We start from the raw sequence: 5780 nt of genomic DNA on the forward strand, positions 1-5780 counted from the left end.
TATATATTACATAACTTCCTAGGATGTTATAGTTCTATACATATGGGAGTGCAAAATACAATAGTTTCAAACTATTCGAAAATATTCTATCAATACAATAGTTTCAAACTATTCAAAAATCTTCTATCAGGATATAACTATACTTGATGCTTATCTCCTGCAAATTAGTTAAACATTGAGAGGTGGTAAGCGGTGAGGCTTAGTGAGTTGAATAATAGATACAATATAACGTTATGCCATATATATACTTCAATATGGCAGAAGCAAAGAGGAACAAGGAACTACAAAGGCATAATCCGAAAAGCTTTCCATATCAATCAATGAGACATCACAATTTCCATACTTGATATACAATCAATAAAGTTTCAGCACAAGTGGCACAGAAAATACTCAGGAATATCATTTTGCTAGAATATTCAGGCTTTCAGCCTTATCTTAGCATACTGCCGAAGCCAAAGTGATGCCTATGTCATACACTTCATGGTCAACAGTACATACCAATACCCAAGTGATACCTATGTCATACACTTTGTGGTCAGAGGTATAGCGTTGCTATAAAAATAGCATTTAATGATAACACAAGATGATAACATGGAAAAGCACATAGCACATATAACACATAACATACAATTGTTCCTATATATTAAACTCACTGTGAAATAACCGGGGGTTAAAATAGTAATTTGGGCAGCACTTCGTTACTATAATTAACTTTCTTCGTTGAAAACCGGGAGTTTTCTTGAAACCCGGGCCCTGCGAGGGTTGGGCTTCGAAACCGAAAAGATAAATTTTTCGGGCTTCTCGGGAATTTCGGGGCGTGTTTCGGGCGTTGGAATTAATATCAGGGCTTCGGGGGATGTCAAAGTAGTGAAAATATGGAAAAAGGGTGAAAAAGGGCAAATTTCCTAACTTTAGCCTGGAGGGTTCACATCTACTATTTATAGTAGCGAAGTTCGGATCCGAAGCGAGGGGGAGAGAGCAGGTGGCTGCGAGGCTCGGAACAGATGGCAGCTTGGGCGAGGCTCGGATGCGAGATGGTTGCGTGTCGGCTTCGGATTGGTCCAACACTTCGGGCACGGGGCAAGTAAGCAGCGATGCGCGTCGGAAGGTCATTGGACCACACCTTCGGTCGAATCAGCAAGCGACAGGCGAGTCGGGCACGATGTATGCATGCGAGGATCACGTGACCAGCTCCAATCCATGCGAATTTCTCGAAAATTGCTCCCAATCCTTCTAAAATCCATAACGTTCGCATACGAGCTCCGTTTTTTACGTTCTTTATATGCACGCGTAGGAAAAATTATGCTCTACGGCTTTCGTTTAAACGTCGTCGGCTAATTTTGAATTTATTTTTAATATTATTATTTTTAACAGACCGGGATATTTCGATTAAAATAAATGGGGATATTTCGCTCTTATCTCATTCTTATTCTCCCAAGTATAGTTTGGACCTTGATGGTGTTTCCACTTGACAAGCACCAACTCTACTTCTTTATTACGTAGCTTAGTCATTCTTTCGTTTACGATCTCTTTAGGCTCTTCTACATAAGTTAACTTATTATCCAGTTTCACCTTGGATAATGGAACTGTCTCATCATACACGCTTAAGCATTTTCGCAGATAACTCACATGAAAGACATCATGAATACCTGCCAAATCTTCAGGCAATTCCAAGCGGTATGCTTGTTTACCAATCCTCTGGAGGATTTTGAAAGGACCAACAAATCTAGGACTTAGTTTTCCTTTCTTTCCAAATCGCATAAGACCTTTCCATGGGGATACCTTCAACATTATGAAATCACCCACCTGGAATTTTATTGGTCGCCTCCTCTTTTCCGTATAGGACTTTTGTCGACCCTGGGTGGGTTTCATTCTTTCTCGTACAATTTGAATCTTTTCGGTGGTGTCTTGAATCATTTCAGGGCCTCCAAGGATTTTCTGTCCTATTTCATGCCAACATAATGGAGTACGACACTTGCGACCATATAATGCCTCATGTGGTGGCATTTTGATTGAAGCGTGGTAACTGTTATTATACGAGAATTCGACAAGAGGTAAGTATTTATCCCAGTTACCACCCAACTCCAAGACACATGCACGAAGCATATCTTCTACTGTTTGGATTGTTCTCTCCGTCTGACCATCTGTCTGGGGATGATAAGCTGTGCTGAGAGCAACTCGAGATCCCAATTCACGTTGCATACTCACCCAAAAGTGAGAAGTGAAGCGAGTATCATGATCAAAAATGATCTTTAGTGGCACATCATGTCTTGCAGCAATTTCATCCAAGTATGCTTGTGCGTATTTCTCCATTTGAGCCGTTTCACGCATGGCAAGAAAATGAGTGCTTTTAGTCAGGCCGTCGACGATTACCCAAACGCTATCATGCTGTCTAGCAGTCTTTGGCAATTTCGTAATAAAATCCATGAACAGTTCTTCCCATTTCCATACACGAACACTAAGACTTTCTGGGGTTCCGTAAGGCTTTTGGTGCTCTGTTTTGACTTGTAAGCATACTAAGCATTCCTGTACATATCTTCTAATGTCTCTCTTTAATCCAGGCCACCAATAATCAGCTCTTACATCATAGTACATTTTACTTGTACCAGGATGTATTGACAGTTTAGACTTATGGGCTTCATCTAAAATCTTCTTTCTTAATCCACCAATCTTTGGAATCCATAGCCGATTCTTGAATACCTTCAATCTTCTTGGATCATCAAGCAAAACATCAGTATAATGTACCATCCCTTCTTTCTTCGCATTTTCTGGCTTTAGGGCCTCTACTTTCCATTTCTCTAGTTCATCTAGAATAGCGAACTTTACTGTAGTGTGAGTAATAGCATAACACATACTATTACGATAAACCTTTCTGCTAAGTGCATCGGCAACTACATTAGCCTTTCCAGGATGATACAGGATTTCACAGTCATAGTCTTTGATCAGCTCCATGCCTCATTGTTGTATCATATTCAAAGTTTGCTGACTGAATATGTACTTGAGACTCTTATGGTCGGTATACAATTGACATTTTGTACCAAAAAGGTAATGTCTCCAAAGTTTTAGGGCAAATACCACCGCAGCGAGTTCGAGATCATGGGTGGGATAATTCTTCTCATAATCTTTCAGTTGTCTTGAGGCATAGGCTATCACTTTACCACGTTACATCAACACACAACCGAGTCCCAATCTTGAAGCATCGCTATATACGGAGAAATCATCATCACCTTCAGGAAGTAATAAGATTGGAGCATGAGTCAAAAGATCTTTTAAAGTCGAGAAAGCTTTTTCTTGGGCTTCACCCCATTCGAACTTCACTTCCTTTCATGTAAGACTCGTGAGAGGTACAGCTATACGAGAAAAGTCTTTAATGAATCTCCGGTAATATCCTGCGAGACCCAAGAAACTACAAATTTCGGAAGCATTACGGGGCATTTCCCAATTTTGAATGGCTTCGATTTTGGTAGGATCTACGGATACACCGTCACTAGAAATCACATGGCCAAGAAATTGAACTTGACGAAGCCAAAATTCACATTTCGAGAATTTAGCATATAGTTTCTCCTTTCTAAGAAGTTCTAATACCGCACGAATATGAATGGCATGATCAGCTTCAGACTTGGAATAGATTAGAATATCGTCAATGAATACGATGATAGATTTATCGAGCATTAGGCGGCATACCCGATTCATCATATCCATGAATACAGCAGGAGCATTTGTTAAACCAAACGGCATGACAAGGAATTCAAAATGCCCATATCGAGTACGAAAAGCAGTCTTCGGTACATCCTACTCGTGAACTTTCAACTGATGATGGCCAGATCTTAGATCAATCTTTAAGAAATAGCTAACACCCTGAAGTTGATCGAACAAATCACCGATGCGAGGTAGTGGGTACTTGTTCTTGATAGTCACCTTATTCATCTCACGATAATCAATGCGCATCCGGATCGATCCATCTTTCTTCTTGACAAATAGTATCGGAGCACCCGAGGGAGAGGTTCTCGGTCGAATGAAACCTTTTTCAAGTAGTTCCTGCAGTTGGATCATCATTTCTTTCATCTCAGTTGGCGCAAGACGAGGAGTCTTTGAAATCGGAGCAGCACCAGGCACAAGGTCAATTCGGAATTCTACTTGCCTGTCCGGAGGAAGTCCAGGAAATTCTTCGAGAAAAACATTTGGATATTCTTTAGCAATGGGAACATGATTCACCATTTTCTTCTCCTCTTTTGAGACATCGACTGTGTAGGCCAGATAGATAGAACACCCTTTCGATATGAATTTACGAGCTTTGAGGAAAGATATTATTTTTAAGGTTCTTTGTTCACCATAGACATAGATAGGATTCTCCCCTTCAATGGGAATACGTACTATCTTTTCATAGCACAAGAGTTCTGCATGGTTCTTTGACAACCAATCCATACCGAGAATAATATCAAAGTTGGGCAAGGAGATAGGAATTAAATTAGCAAGAAAGTTGTAGTCTTCAATTTCTATAACATAATTCCTATAGACTTTATCGGCAAGTAATGATATATTTCCAGCAGTATCTACGTGAAATGGTTGCGCGAGTACATAGCAAGCAATTTGAAAGGAGTGCGCAAATTCATAAGACACAAAAGAATCTGAGGCGCCAGAATCAAATAAGATGTGAACAGGTCTAGAGTTAACAAGAAATGTACCCGTCACAACATTCAGGTCCTCGCGTGCCTCCTCTGAGGTAATCTGGAATGCAAGGCCCTTAGCTTTTGGCACCTCCTCCTTTTTAGTTGGAGTACCCTTTGATTGTTGAACAGGGGCTTGACTTCTCGTCGGTTGTTGAACAGAAGCTTGACTCCCCGCCCTTTGTCTAGTAAGAGTAGGGCAGAAACGCTTCATGTGGCCAGTAACACCACATGCAAAGCATGTAACACCTTTCATTGGACATACGGGCCTCTTGTGGCCTATTTCTCCACATACATAACAGACCACAGATCCTTCCTCTATTCTGCATTCGCCCGGATGATTCTTTCCACAATTTCGACAAGCTGGCGACTGAAGAGAAAAAGATTGTGACCTGCCGCGGCCACGAAAAGCACTCTGAGATTGTACTTGCTTGCTAGGTTCAAATCGAACGGATTGAGTTGGTGGAATAGGAGAAGCAGGATCAGTCCTTTCAGTACGTCGATGTTTCGGAACACTAAGAGTGGCACCACGTATCTCTAAGTCATGCTCACGCCTTCGAGCATACTCAACAGCTTTATCAAATGATAGAACATCCCGATTGGCTACAAAATCATGGATTTCATGTCATAGTCCCTCTAAGAATAACTGGATTTTCTCATCTTCAGTTGGAATATACTTTACAGCAAACCGTGCTTTTTGATTGAATTGAGTTTCATACTCATTCACAGTCATTCCTCCTTGTTTAAGCTCGAGGAATTCCTTTTCCAATCTCCTCCTCATATCTAGAGGACAATACTTCCCTAACAAACGAGTTTTGAACCTCTCCCAGGATATATTCTCCTGGTCATACTCGTTGAGAACTTCATATGTTGCTTCCCACCAGACCAATGCTTCTCCGATGAGCATTGCAGAACGTAGTTAGCTTTGTCTTCATTATCCACATGAGAGATACGAAACACTTTCTCTGTGTTCTGGATCCTGGTAAGAACAACAATGGGATTAAGAACACCAGAAAACTATGTAACACCACTACTCTTGAAATCTTTGAACGAGGGACGCTTCACTTCCCCTTTTGAAGATTCTCCAGTGGCTTTCTCTTTTCCTTTATCACC

The sequence above is a fragment of the Lactuca virosa genome, chromosome 2, assembly GCF_052849685.1.
Source record: "Lactuca virosa cultivar CGN04683 chromosome 2, Lactuca_virosa_CGN04683_v6, whole genome shotgun sequence".
NCBI lineage: Eukaryota > Viridiplantae > Streptophyta > Magnoliopsida > Asterales > Asteraceae > Lactuca > Lactuca virosa.